This window comes from Meriones unguiculatus, chromosome 16 (genome assembly GCF_030254825.1).
Source record: "Meriones unguiculatus strain TT.TT164.6M chromosome 16, Bangor_MerUng_6.1, whole genome shotgun sequence".
NCBI classification, from domain to species: domain Eukaryota; kingdom Metazoa; phylum Chordata; class Mammalia; order Rodentia; family Muridae; genus Meriones; species Meriones unguiculatus.
The window spans coordinates 53,041,342-53,057,304 of NC_083363.1; the positions used below are offsets into that span (position 1 = coordinate 53,041,342).

Here is a 15,963-nt window from a genome sequence, read left to right on the forward strand (position 1 = left end):
TGCACACTTGTAACTTCTAGCTATCCATTAATGCTGTCTTATCTGCCAACCACTGAGGATCATTTGAAACTTAGTTTTTAGGGCGATGGGTGATATTTCCATATGATGCTTAAATAATACTGTTCAGCTTGCAACAACACCATTCTCACAACTATGTTCAAAGCCCTATGATTCCTATCTGAAGAACAGGCAGTAGGAAGCAGTTTACATTCTCTGTAGCACCTGAATTATTTTAATAAGTTTCAAGATTCAGTGTGGATGAGTTTTTAATTCAATGTAAAGATGGATAAGTGTGAAACACAGCCATAAAAATAATTAAATGTGACTGCAAAATGTATTGTTTAGAAGCATATTTTTTCTCAAGAAAAACATCAATAAAGTAGCTGTTATATTTTTCATGAGTGCTATTTTTATGTGACTAATAGAATTTTTCACATTTTGCAGAATATCTTAAAAATGACTTTTTAAAAAATGAATTTTTAAACAACTTGGTACATTATCGAATTTATTTACTTATTTATTTATTCATTCATTTTATGGTATGAGATTTGAGTCCTAAGACATACAGTGGCAGCAAGGACCCTACCACTGAGATACTTTCCTATCCTAATCAAAGATAATTCTAGTTTGATAATAATTGAAATTAATTCATTCTTCTGAGAATAACTAAAGGTAATGTACAGTGTTAGAACCAGGTCCACGCTTGCTACATGCGTTTACCCGGCAGGGTCTCACTATGCTACCCAGCAAGTCTTAAACTCACTCTCCTGTTCCATACTCTAATGTCTCGGGTAATTTATAAGCACATTCTAGGTCATAGATTAGTATATTAACGTCACAATCTCTGACAGCCTACATCCATTCTTAATGGAGAATTATTTTTCACAAACACATTTTGCTTTCCCACTCAAGGCATATACAGAATCAAGCATGCATGTTAACTCATTGCTGCCTTCTGAATTTTGCATTATTACATGTTTTGAATTACCCTTCTTTTCTTTAATTTAGATTATAATATGTTTTCCTCCATTTCTTTGAGAATTCCAATCTACTATTTGACCTGTTAATCTTTCCTGTTACCAATTTAACAATAGCACTATTTTAACAATAATTTAAAACAATTATATAATTTGTATTTTATGAGATTAAAATTGAAACTGATTGAAATCCATTTTGTGAAAATATTAGAATCAATGAACATAAATAAGTAAAAATTATAATAGAGTTTCTACTTTGTAACTTATGTATGGAGAGAAATTATAAAGGAAAAAATATCTTTCTGAGATACACTTGACCTATATCTAATTAAAGAAAACCATGTTTTTAAAGTTGTGCATGTGTTTTTTTCTATTTTTTTATTTTATTATTTTTTTTATCAGTTACATTTTATTAACTCTGTATCCCAGCCGTGTCCCGATCCCTCATTTCCTCCCAGTCCCTCCCTCCCTCCCTCATCTCCACCGTGCCCCTTTCCAAGTCCACTGATGGGGGGACCTCCTCCCCATTCATCTGATCCTGTTTTATCAGGTATCTTCAGGACTGGCTGCAAAGCCCTCCTCTGTGGCCTAACAGGACTGCTCCTCCCTTCGGGGGTGGGGAGACCAAAGAGCCAGTCATTGAGTTCCTGTTAGAAATAGTCCCTGTTCCCCTCACTTTGGGAAACCAATTGGTTACTGAGCTACCACAGGCTACATCTGAGTGGAGGTTCTAGGTTATATCCATACATAGTCCTTGGTTGAATGTCAGTCTCAGAAAAGACCCTGTGCCCAGATATATTTGGTCCTTGTGGAGCTCCTATCCTTTCCCCAACAGACTAACTCCCCTTCTTTCTTATGATTCCCTGTACTCTGCCAAAGGTTTGGTCACGAGTCTTTGCTTTGAAAACACTGCTAGTTAGAGTCTTTCAGATGCGCTCAGTAGACTCCTGTCATACGTTCAATACACATCCCATCTGTCTTTCTAAATGAGGATTGATCATCTTACCCCATGTCCGCCCAATTGATTATCTTTTTTAGGTGTATAGATTTCATTATGTTTATCATATCTTATAGGTCTATATAAGTGAGTATATCCCGTGTTTGTCTTTCTCCTTCTGGGATATTTCAGTCAGAATGATCTTTTCTAGATCCCACCATATGCCTGCAAATTTCATGATTTCCTCCTTTTTGATTGCTGAGTAGTATTCCATTGTGTAAAAATACCACAATTTCTGTATCCATTCCTCCGTTGATGGACATCTGGGTTGTTTCCAGGTTCTGGCTATTACAAATAAAGCTGCTATAAACATGGTTGAGCAAGTATCCCTTTTGTGTACTTGAACGAACTTTGGGTATATACCTAGCAGTGGTATAGCTGGGTCTTGAGGAAGCACTATTCCTAATTGTCTTAGAAAGCGCCAGATAGATTTCCAGAGTGGTTGTACCAGTTTTCTTTCCCACCAGCAGTGGAGGAGGGTTCCCCTTTCTCCACAACCTCTCCAGCATGTGTTATCGCTTGAGTTTTTCATCTTGGCCATTCTGATGGGTGTAAGGTGATATCTCAGGGTCGTTTTGATTTGCATTTCCCTGATGGCTAATGAGGATGAGCATTTCTTTAAGTGTTTTTCTGCCATTCGATATTCCTCTGTCGAGAATTCTCTGTTTAGCTCTGTTCCCCATTTTTTAATTGGATTACTTGGTTTGCTGCTTTTCAGCTTCTTTAGTTCTTTGTATATACTGGATATTAGTCCTCTGTCAGATAAAGGGTTAGTGAAGATTCTTTCCCAATCTGTAGGCAGTCGTTTTGTTTTGATGACGGTATCCTTTGCTTTACAGAAACTTTTCAGTTTCATGAGGTCCCATTTATTGATTGTTGCTCTTAGAGCCTGTGCTGTTGGTGTTCTGTTCAGGAAGTTGTCTCCTGTGCCAATGAGTTCTAGGCTGTTCCCCACTTTTTTTTTTCCAATTGATTTAGGGTATCTGGTTTTATGTTGAGGTCCTTGATCCACTTTGACTTTAGTTTTGTGCAGGGTGATAAATATGGATCTATTTTCATTTTTCTGCATGTAGACATCCAGTTGGTCCAGCACCATTTGTTGAAGATGCTGTCTTTTTTCCATTGAATGGATTTGGCTTCTTTGTCAAATATCGAGTATTCATAGGTGTGTGGATTTATTTCTGGGTCTTCTATGCGGTTCCATTGATCCTCCTTTCTTTTTCTATGCCAATACCACGCAGTTTTTATTACTGTTCCCCTGTAGTACAGCTTGAGATCAGGAATAGAGATACCTCCAGATGATCTGTTGTTGTACAGGATCGTTTTGGAGATTATGGGTTTTTTGTTTCGCCATATGAAGCTGAGAATCTTTTTTTCAAAGTCTGTAAAGAATTGAGTTGGTATTTTGATGGGAATTGCATTGAATCTGTAGATTGCTTTTGACAGTATGGCCATTTTCACAATGTTAATCCTACCAATCCATGAGCACGGGAGATCTTTCCATCTTCTGATATCTTCTTTGATTTCTTTCTTCAGAGACTTGAAGTTTTTCTCAAAGAGGTCTTTCACTTGCTTGGTTAGAGTCACACCAAGGTACTTTATGTTATTAGTGGCTATTGTGAAGGGTGTTGTTTCCCTAATTTCTTTCTCAGCCTTTTTGTACAGAAAACCATTTAAAGGTTAAAAAAAAAATTGCATTGGTAAGAGTGCTTAGTTAAGTATTTTTTTGGAAACTTAGCACTTAACCAAGGACACAGGGCCAGCCTAGTAATCAAACCATCAGCCACAAAGTCAATAGAAAACAAGTTCAGGAGGTATCAAAGGAAGCGAGAGATAACTAAATTATTCTGCAGGAAAACAATTCTTGTCCTGATTTTCTCAGAAAAGACATTTTCAAAGGTAATGTTTCATTAGAAAGATAAGAAGCCTCAGTTCATTAAAAATTAGCACTGATACAATTGAAACATCTACTAGGGCAATAAGCTTTGAGCAAAGAATATTAACATGTATTTGTAATTGGCTCTGATTGTATCTAACTGCAGACACTTCAAATTAAAAACGAAGGTCCGGTTTTCATAATTAAAACAGTCAAGTCTTGACATCTCTATATGGATACTTGTGCACATCAGTCATACACTGACAATTAAACATAATCACCATGTCAAAGAGAAAAAATCCCTAAAATTTAAATTTAAAACATGAGCTAACATCTGTTACTATAAAAAGTACTTAATTTGTTTCACGGATTATATAGATGTCCAGTTAGACTAAAGAGAATGCTTGCCGTTTATATATTTCTATATTATTTCAAAGAGTAATGTGAAGTTGAGAAATGAAGAAATTTTAAAAATTTCACTACTCATCATCAGTTTTGAGGACAAAGACATATGTATGACCAGAGCGATGATGGACACTTGGTAAGTTGTTCTAAATTTAGAACATGGTTTGGAGATGCAATACTGGAAGAAAATAGTAGCAAATAAGATCATGGTCCCTAGATGTCTCTTATTTCATTTCCTAGTTATGAAATATTTTTAAGTAGGTATATATTTGTTCTATCATTTTATTCAATGAAGTAAGAAGGGATGAGTATATATGTTGATGAGGTAATATGATTAGCCCCAGGATGCAGCAATGATTCTGGTCAGGTTGCTAGGCTACTAGGCCTACTCTGTTCACTACAGACAGCTAAAATAAAATCTACTAAAGACAATGTAGCAGTTCCAGAATAAAACTAGAGGTGGTATGGCTTATAACCTTATGTAAAATGAAGGAAAAGTGTTCCTTTATCATGAAAATTTGATCTACAATATACCAAATGGGAAGACAAGAATTCTTACTGAATTCCAACCTAAGGTTTAAAAAAATTGCTAAAAAGCAAGAGGAAGACAATGAGGCCAGTCCTGATAGTCTATGGTCAGATAGAAGAGGAGGAGGACCTCCCCTATCAGTGGACTTGGGAGAGGGGCATAGAAGGAGATGAGGGAGGGAGAGTGGGATTGGGAGGAGACAAAGGAGGAGGCCACAGCACAGGACACAAAGTGAGTATATTGCAATAAATAATAATAATAATAATAATAATAATAATAATAAATTACAAAAAAGAAAAAACTGTGTATAGGCCAGGTTTCCTGCCGCACATGTCTTTAACACGATGCCCAAATCTAAGAGCGACAGGAAAGTTTCCTTAACAAAAACTACCAAGAAAGGCTTGGAACTGAAGCGGAAGGCTTGGAAATGTGTGGACACCTACAGGTACCTCTTCATCTTCTCTGTGGCCAGCATGAGGAATAGCACCCTCAAGGAAGTCCTGAATGCCTGGAAACACAGCCGGATGTTCTTTGGCAAAAACAAGGTGATGATGGTGGCCTTGAGTCTAAACCCATCTGATGAATACAAAAATAACCTGCATCAGGTCAGCAGGAAGCTGACAGGTGAAGTTGGCCTTTTTTTTTTTTACCAACCACATGAAGGAGGATGTGAATGATTGGTTCACCAAGTACACAGAAATGGATTTTGCTCGGGCTGGAAACAGACTGACTTTAACTGTGAGCCTGGATCCAGGGCCCCTGAAACAGTCCCCTCATTCCATGGAGCCGCAGCTGAGCCAGCTGGGCCTGGCCACTGCCCTCGAGAAAGGTGTGGTGACCCTACTATTAGACTAAGAAGTGTGCAAGGAAGGCCACGTGCTGACCCCAGAGCAGGACCGTGTCTTGAGTATGAGATGGCTGAATTCAAAGTGACCATCAAACACATGTGGGATTCCCAGACCAGAAGATTCCTGCAAATGGACGATGGCCTGCCTAAGAGAGCGCCTGACTGTGTGGCAGAGCTGGAGAAGGCTAATGGCTGACTCGAGGACTTGGGACTATGGCCTTCCAGCAAGTTCTTCACCGCCACTGGACCTCCCAGGACTGGAGGGAGCAGCTATTTACTTTACTGTGGACAAAGACAAGGAAGGATGCTAAGGAGTGACTTTGTTTCTATAAAGAATAAAATTTTGTCGGCAGGGTGTTCCCTGTAGACACCAGGGAAAAAAGAAAGAAAAGCCTGTGGTTAAATATACTAAATAAATTTGGATATCCATAAGACCAAAGTAGCTAGCACTTTAGAAGCATACATGATTGTAATATGTTATATCAATCAAATGAAGAACAATAAGCACATTTATTGCAATAGATACCTGAAAATGCTTAATAAGTTTTAATATGAATTCATGACACAATAACATTAAAAGGAAGATGACAAAAGTGATGAAACACATTCTTGTAAGTAACTTCATATTAAATGAGAAAAAGATAAAATTGTTTTCTCTAAATACAAAATAAAACATGGATGCTCACTTTCACTACTCATATTCAGTACAGTGGTCCAAGTCATGGCCAGAGCAATAAAGGGAAAAAAATAAAAAGGAAAGGAAAGGCAAAAAAAAAACAAAGGACATCCAAATAGGAAAAGAAGATTCATATTATCTCTCATTGAAGATAACATGTTTTCATAACGAGTAAAAATCAAACATCTTAATGAGCTGATAAGTTCAGTAAGCTTTTAGGTTACAAAATTAATATATAATAAGGTGATAAAAATAAAACTAGCTTCCCAGAGCAAACCACAGATGCATTTCTTTCAAGAATCACTGAAGTTCTTCAAAGAGAGGGAAAAAAAAAATACTTCAATGGTAATATGCTCCAAGAGTCAAATCATTCTGCAACAAAAAAGAGCAGAGCTACCCAACCTCTGTTCTGTCAGAATTAAAGTCTCCTACCTTTATGCCAGAACTTCCCATTACAGGCTATTTTAGATGTTTAATAGTTTTCTAGCCTGAAGAACCTAGCTCTTCCACACTCCAGCTATAAAACTGTTTCAAAGCCTAACAATCATAGGGTCAGCTTTATCATGGCAGTGACCCTACTTCTCAGCACAGATTTCTTTCGTAGCTTCTTTTCCTAATGCTGTGACAAAATACCATGACAAAAGAAACTTGAGGGAGAAAGAGTTTAGATCATAGTCCAAGATACAGCTGATCATCGCAGAGATGTTTACAGCAGCAAAAATTTGGCTCAGCATGTCATCAGAAGACAAGAGTGTAATATGTGCCTGCTAGTGCTCAGCTTGATTTCTGCATTTTATAAAACCCAGGGTCTCCTGACTACGAATAGTGCTATCTATATCAGGCAGTTCTTTTCACTTCAATCAACACAATCAATAGAATCCCTTACATGCATGCCTGGAGGACCATCTCTCATGTGAGTCAAGATTTTTGTCAAGTTGACCACCAACATTGGACATAACATGCAGTAAAGTTTGCTTACTCACACTCTTAACCCATAACAGATTCAACAAGAACTATAAATGACCCTCATGTTTTTTATCTAGTTGAGAGTTAAGGATGAGTCAGTTTAGAAATATTTTGTTGGTTTAAAGCATTAGTCAGTGTGTATTAGAAATTCTCCACGAAAGGAACCTTATTTTTCTAAGCCAAAAGAAAATGTATTAGTAGTACAAAATGTACTTGCTTTTTTGTTGTTATTTTAAACATAAATTTCTTTTGGGAAGTATATCCAGTGCATGTAACTGACAGTATTTAACAAATTCTTTTCTGTAAATGTAATGTTTATTTTGATGATATAATAGTCATCTTGGAGGTTTACTGCCTCCATCTGCTACCCTTGGCCTAGTTCTGGAAGCTTCTAGCCTCCGTACAGTCTAATCTAGACCTAGAGTGTTTTCTCTCTGAGAGTTACTGCCAAATAAGCTCACCCTTTCTAGTTCTTTCTGAATTCTGCTGGCTGGTTCAACTCTATTGTTCTTGCTCTACCTCGTCTCCAAGCTGATGGATTCAAACTGTCTTCTCTCAGTTTCAAACTGAATTGTTCAGACTCTACCAATCTGTTCTAATCTTCTGGCTCCTTCTCATTCTTTGGCTTGTTCTGTATTCACCTGTGTCTAGCTTCTTCTCTCTCCAACCTCTCTCCGTAAAACTCACCTGACAAAACTAGCCCACCTCTATCTTACTTTGCATGGCTCTCTTAAGTCTTCTCTCTTTCATCTAGTGAAAGTTGGAAATATATTATTCTGTCACATGTTTCTCTGATTCATCACTTTGTCTGCCTCTCAATTAGATATCACTATCAAACATGGGTGCTTCCTTGTACAAACTAGCTTTACCTTTATTATTTGGGATTAAGGGTTAGTATTAAAGGCATTTGCATTCCAGCCAGATCACATAGACTTAGAAGGACATTGGATGTGATCCTTTACCAGATCAGCAATGTTTCTGGATTAAATTCCTCTACACTTTTCACCTAAGGCAAGGAAGCTCACATCATGAAAGCCCTGAATGTGAGTTCCTTGACTTGAATGATTGGCAGACTAAGTGTCCCACGTTATACTGGCCCTACACTCTACACATAGTATACAGTGCCGTGATTTGTTTTGATTGTTGGTTCAGAACCCCAGAAATATTCTGTTTATCTGTACCTCATTACAAATATTCTACCCGCCAGCAAGCAGTAAGTTCAACAATACCTGTGGGTACTTCCACACTGACTATTTCTTCATATTAAGCTTCTTTCTAGTCTACTATATTAATGTCCCTTCTTGTAGCACTGTGGTAGCCTCCTTCCTAACTTCTCTCCCTTCTACAGTGCTTTTTCAAATATTTCTCACTTAGAAACCATTTTTATTATTATGAACATAATGCATAAATATTTAATTATATATTAAATATATATGTTAATGTATGCATTAATTATACATTAAATGATTTTTCTTTCCTTCCTTAAAATTTAAGATCTCAACTTGCCAGAATTTTTATGTGCCATTCCTAGAGTTGATTATTTATGTATATCATAGTTTATATGAATATAATATATATAGCCTTAATTACCCTAAAAGAAAGCACTCTACAAACATCATTCTGTCTTTTTCTGCTCTTATTTAATAGTCATATATTTATTACTGTTTTTAACTGTCACATAATAACTTCTTTAAGTATATACTATAACCATTTTATATCCCATGATAATGGATCCACTGGCTGTTTATTTTCACCTAAAAAAAAAAAAAATTATGCTGCCATTGAAAGAGCAAGTTATATCTGTTTGCATGTGCGTATATGCATAACTTTAGGATAGACTTGTAAATGTCGAAGGATATGTGCTTTTAAATATAAAATAAATATTAGCAATGAAGAAAACAAAGCAACATTGCCAAGACTAGTCTCTAGTTCAAGCCCATTCAGGGTCCATAGCTGAAAAAGAGGAGGTTTGAAAATTTCTCCAGCCAAGCATGTGATCACTTGAATAATCTTGACAGTCAGGTACATAAAAGTTGAGCGTGTTGAATTTTAAGTAAGGATGAAATGTTTTCATGTTTATGGTATTTTCATCTCTGTGTGTCTTCTTTAGTTTGAGTTTTTCTATTGTCTTTTTTAAAATATTTGTGTTTATTTCTTCTGTTAAAAATATTGGAAAAACAGCAGGGATACAGAGTTAATAAAATGTAACTAATAATAATAAAATTAATACATAAATAAATATAATGAGCCCCCCCAAAATATATTGGAAAAAGATATCAAAGATTTTAGTCAAATGTCTTACTTCTTTCTTCACATTAAATATATAGTCCTGAGGTCTTCTCAGTTCCAGTTCATTTACTGTCTATATAAACTTCTGTGTGATGATGGTTTTATTTTGTCTCTCATATTCAGTTTCACTCTGCTGGGATCTAAGCTACTGTGAGGCCACATACAGGAGACAATGAGGCTTCATGATAGTTGTTGGAAAGAACTATGAAAGAGAAACTTGCCGTGACAGAGTACTAGGATATAAACAGAGGTGAAGAAGTAAGAGTAGCAGAATTAGTGAGCATGAAGACCCAGAAATAACGGAATAATAGCAAGGGACACAGAGCCCACTTGGGGATCAGCTTTCAGTGGATGGGAAAGACTTCTTAACTGCTTCCCTCATATGATGCTGCTCAAGTGAAGAGTGGTCCCATTATGATGGAGCATTTTCAATCTCGCTGAGTATTGGATTGTGATGTTAATTTCATGCACCATTTCCTCTCAAAAAATAAAATAGAGGATAAATAAATTTCATTGGAATATAAAAAAGCTGGTGCACTTGACTAAGTATCTTTATTTTTCATATATTAAATACGCTACATATATAAAATAGTACCACATTTGTATCAGCCCCAAGAGTATATTCTATATAATTGTTTTGAAAAATCGAATGTTGAATCAGGCAATGTGTAAACATATCCATCTCTTCTTGCTTTCTTCAACAGAATACCCAGGCCATTAGTAATTTTTTTAATTTATTACAGTTTATTCACTTTGTATCCCAGCTGTAGCCCCCTCCCTCACCCCTCCCATTCCTGTCCTCCCTCCCTCTTCTTCTCCCTTACCACTTCCCCAGTACACTGATAGGGAAGGTAGGAAACTTTTTTAAAAAACAAATATGGACTGTTTCAGTCATAGACTCAGTGGACCCTATGCTATGGTTTTCTCTGTAGAACTTTGCATTTCTTTTGATGATCTCTCTCCAGAACACTGTACTTAGCTTGGTGAAAACTTATTAATGTTCTATCATTTAGATCAGCTCATGTCCTCAGAGAATGGGATCATTAACATTTTATAGGTGTGATTGTACAGGCCTAGGTCATTAAGGAATGCACGGCTGTGTTCTAGAGGAGCAAAGTTTCCAAAAATCTTACCTCCATATGTACAAAGTGAGACTGTGGCATACCGTATCTTAAATCAGAATTAATTCAACAATTCTCTCTCAAAACTACTTTATACAAGACGATATATTGATGCACACATTTAATACCCGTGGCCAGAGTTTATAAACAGGATGATCTGGAGTTTAAAGCCGGCCTCAACTATGTGGAGAGTTCAAGGCCAGCCTCAACTATGCAGGGAGTTTAAGGTCAGGCTGGGCTGCATGATACCTGGTCTCAAAAATCAAACCAAACAAACAAAATATGTAATGGATTTGTGATGTGGAACAGAAATTTGCTGATGACAGCTCCTCTGAGGAGCATGATCTTTTTCACAACTCAGCTGGCTAGTAAAACATCACTTACTCATTTTGTTGATGGTTGTGTTTGAATAAGCTAAGAACTCTTTATTGTTTAGCTTTTCAAGAGAAATATTCACCAACTTCTCATCACATTTTAACCTCAGTTGTTTACATGTTTCTTTTGGGCTTAAACTGACCTGGACCTACTCATCTCTTAATAAAAATAACCAACCCCTAATAAATTAATTATCCTTTTAGTACCAGGGTGTTATAGACTTATAATTTTGATGCATAAAATTAGGAAGTGAAATAGCTAATGTAAGTTCATCCTAGTATTTTATTACCTCCATGGTAGCTCTTCATTAAGTTATAAACACTTGAAAACTTAGCATATTTATAGTATCTAGAAAAGTAGATAATTTCATGCCACAGCTTTATTTTACAAAGGCCCCATGAATACTTGAGTCTAAACCCTTTTTCTACTGAAATAAGTGGCTTAAAATTACTAACTAGGAAAACAAAGGGGAAGGGAAAAAGAAAGAGGAAATGTTGTCCCTTTAAAGTTGGCTGTGCTAATTACAGGGAATGTCAAAAAAGAAGTAGCACTTAGAGTAATAAGTAGGTTTTTGTTATTTCCTGCTTATGAGCCAAACTCTGTTCTAACCACTTTGTATACAAATGCCTTAAATCTTCAAAATGTGAAATCCATTATCAGACAGGTCCATTGACATCCAAAAGTCATAACAATAATGAAAAAAATCTAGGTATGAATGATTTCAATATATTGGTCTTTTCTGTATTAGGATTGTGAAATATATTATTAGTAATTTTATGCAGATTTTCTTTATCAATTTGTGATTTCCATCTGGACCGGCCAAGTTTGTTGAAGAATGCCAAGCTCTGAACAAGCTCTAGAATTTCTCTAGATATCTTCAAATTTTAAACGTTAAGTTCAGGAGTAACCCATGAGACTAGATTTAAAGTCAAGATCACTTAACATTAGCTCAGCATATTTCAAAAGAGTCAAAGAAAGCAAACTATAGCAATCAAGCCCTTTAGAGCCAGGGGGTCCCAGATTGGATGCATCAATATTTTCTTGTGCTTTTTATTCAGTCTTTCCATATGCTATAAAAACACGAAATTCTTCAGTAGCATGCACATGCATGGGCAGAAGTAGGAACTAGAAAAATGTACAGTAACTTTTTTATGACTATAAATGATATGTGGTTGCAGTCTTTGACATCAATTAATATAGTAATAAAGTATACAAAATTACAAGTGACTAGTGATTTAGGCTCAAATCTGAACTGAGAAAAGTATTTTTGTTTTTCCACAACAAAGTGATAAAAACGATTCCCACTACTTTTTCTATGTTGAAGTCTTCGGTCTGTGGCCTCTATCCTTACTCTAAGCCTTAACAGCTTTGACTTCCAAGTCAAGAAGTGAATTCTGCCACCTTGCCCCTTGACTCAGGGGTACTTGGCGTTTGCTTTTGTTACAAAATAGAATTGACAAAAGGACAGGAAAGCCAAGCCTCACGGGGAGCTATAGGCTGTCACTGCTTCTTAAAAAGTTGCTTATTTCTCGGACAGTTTTACACGTTTGTAATGAAATTTAGATGGGTTGACCTCCAATTCGTCCTCTCTATTTGATGCAATGTTCTTGTTCCCAATAATCACTCCCCCTTCTAATTTCTTGTCTTTTTGTTGTTGTTTTGGTTTCTGGGTTGTTTTGTTTTGAACCACTGAACTTAATTAGTATCTTACCTATGAGCATGAGCGATTGGTTATAACCTGGAGTATGCGCAACTTTTCTGTGGTTGTGACATCAATGAAAAAGGATACCTTCCCCCCTCATGCCCCCTCATGACTGGTACCTCAGGAAGAAGTGGGACCCGCCACAACCTGTGATGAAACGTTGTTGGTACCAATCCTGTGTTGGAATTGGTAAGGTAACTACAGCAGCAGTGACTGATGGGTAGAACCGCCATAGTAAGTCCTGCAGTAGTTTTCAGCACTTCTCTCTATCCTCTCGTACTTACACTCTTTCTTCTGTCCCCACTTCCATGGCGTTTTCTGATGCCTGAAGGGCTTGACATAGATGTCCCATTTAGGACTAAGAACTGCTTTCTTTAATCCCTTATGAACACCATGTTAATTAATGTGAGAGAATGATTGGGGCACAGTGAATTGTCCCAAGTAAGATCCAATTAGAGTATGTGAATTTCTGCAGAAGAAGCACACATCATTGAGCCAGGCACAGTGAGAACAGTCCATCTGATCCCAGCCCAGATTACTGACCCACAAAGCGGAAAGCTCAGTTAAATTTGTTGTTTTGGAGTATTTTGTAACATAGTACTAGGTAAATAATAAATCACCCATTAAAGCAGCTCAGAATCCTGAGGTTTTTCTGGAATCTGAATATACAGTAGGCTTTCCATTATCATAGAACTGCATTCATTCACCACATGATTACTAAGTACTTGGAATAGGCATAGTTTTATCTCTTAAGACACAAATAGTATAAATTGAAGACCATAGCAACAATAAAGATTTGATGAAAAACTTAAAGGAAAACAGAAGTATGGCCTCTTTATCCACTATCTCTCTATTGCCAGGGAAAAGCTTTCACTGAACTATTAACCTGTGTATATTTTAAAGGTAAGATGGGATTTTCCTTGATAAATAGAATTTCACAGATCAAAGCACTTTCTTAGGAAAGATGCAGAATGATATTTTTAATAATACATATTTGTAGTTACAGATTTTATCCTTGTTCAGAACAATTAACAACTAATTCTTCAGAAAATTATAAAATAGTTTTATGCCCTAATTTGGGAGATACTACACTACTTCTGGATTTACAGAAGGACTTGAGAAGGATCTTGTTTATGAACCAACATATTCATAGAAATGCTCCAGAGCCAAGGGACATCACCATGTGGTTAGTAAGCATTTGGTATAGGCGTGGTTTTATCTATCGAGACACAAATAGTATAAGCCAACGGCCATAGCATCAATAACACCTTTATGAAAAATCCTAAAAGAGAAAAGGAAACATACATCATCTTGAAAAGAAGAGGACTCTACAAGACAATTTACTACAGATGCAAGGGAAATGCCATATTAAATCAAATTCAGGAAGTTATTCAATAGGACAATGATATGAGGAGAGAGCAGGCCAGCTTGGCAAGAAAACAAAACAAGATGAGACATAAAGTCAATCTGCAGAGATGAAAAAGCATCTAAGTGAGATCGGAAAAGATTGCAATAAAACTAAAATTGCAGAAGTTGGGTAAAATGCACACAAGATTTACTGGAGAGAGTTACTGACTTGAGAAAATAGAATTAGGAGATAAAAACCTGCAGAATTTTTCCAAGAATGAAGAGGAGAAATAAGAAGAGAGATGACAGCGGGGTGAATTTAACAGGGAACATTGTGGAACACTTAAGCCATGCCGAGATCTCTTTATGATAGCTCAGGCTGTAATCTTATTGTCATACCACCCATGATGTCTGAACTATCATGACTTCAGAGAGACAGGGAGCCTCAGACACTGCACTGTGTGGGTGAAAATATCAATACTAAAGCTGTAACAAAAGACAGGATGGTCAGATTCCAAAACTCATGCCCTCTACACAGAGGTGATGTTGTTGCTTTGATGTTTGGGAAGAATCAAATATTAAAAACAAAGTATTCAGATGCTTTAGATGAAACATTTTTAAAAAATCTATAGGCAGGTTAAATAAACTGACTCACTGAAAGATAAACAATTTTAGATTACTGTAAGAACCAGGTTTAAATAAAATAATAAAACAAAAAATGGACTCAAAATGTCATCACACACACACACACACAGAGAAGACATGAAGTATGGAGAGGAATGTATTGGGAAGCATAAGGTATATGGGTCATTGGAGAGAGGAAATGAGGCATAGGTAGGATCATACTTCATTGTATAGAAGTACAAAACTCTCAAGAAACAAAAATGTAATAAACTTTATCTTCAATATAAGAAAAAATGCATATGTTCTCCAACATAAAAAGGCTAAAGAAAAGCAATCAAAGAAAGAGAACCAAAAGAAACTGTGGTGGGGGCATTAAGACACTGTATCAAAATATCTATCAAAATTTCATTTGGTTACTACTCTGGTGTAAGTCCAGTCATAGAAGCATGCCACTTAGAAGGCATAGGCAATGTAAGCCAGCATGGTAGTTTAATCATATAATCCTACCACTCCAGAAACTGGGGCAAGAGAATTGGGGGCAGTTCAAGACCAGTCTGTTCTAGGCAGGCAGTTTTAAGCCTATCTTGGCTATGGCTTGAAATTCTAAAAGAAAAAAAAAAAATAAAGCATAGATATTTTGATGAGCAATTTGTGATTTCAAAAGTAGTGCTAATACAGCATCATTAGATATGCTAAATACTAGGAGTATTCCAACAAAGAGAATGTGGGTGGCAACAATCTGAACATGAATACAAATTTTATAAATAAATAAAAAAAAACATTTGTAATTTCAAAGCTCAAATTGTGGATACTTGAAATAAGATGAGCCCTGTGTGGTGTGGTGTGTGTGGGGGGGGGGTGGGCAGAAAGCAGTAAAACTGCTTATATTATAAAGTTATAAAACAGTAATCACAAAACTTCAAAATGGACAAAGACATCATAGAAAAGTGTTAGAATACCAGACCTAAAATAACCTTGAAAAGTTCATCTCATTTACATGATAGTTAAACAAGTAATCAAACGTATACTAATAATGGTGGACACAACAAGAAAAATATAACAAGGAAGATAATGAGAACAGATGCCAAAACCCCTACCACTAACATCCTCTCAGTTAAAGCTAAGGGGAAATATGAAGGAATACTTATAGAACAAGACTGTATAATAAATTCACAGTGAATATCAAGACCAGTAATGAGACTCTGATGAGACATGGAAAGGTGCGGTTGAGA

General features: G+C 36.3%; 1 pseudogene; it reads left to right on the top strand.

Annotated features, from left to right (window-relative positions):
• Window positions 1–5,128: 5,128 nt before the first annotated feature.
• On the top strand, window positions 5,129–5,827 carry LOC110563922 (mRNA turnover protein 4 homolog; annotated as a pseudogene).
• The last annotated feature ends 10,136 nt before the right edge of the window (window positions 5,828–15,963 follow it).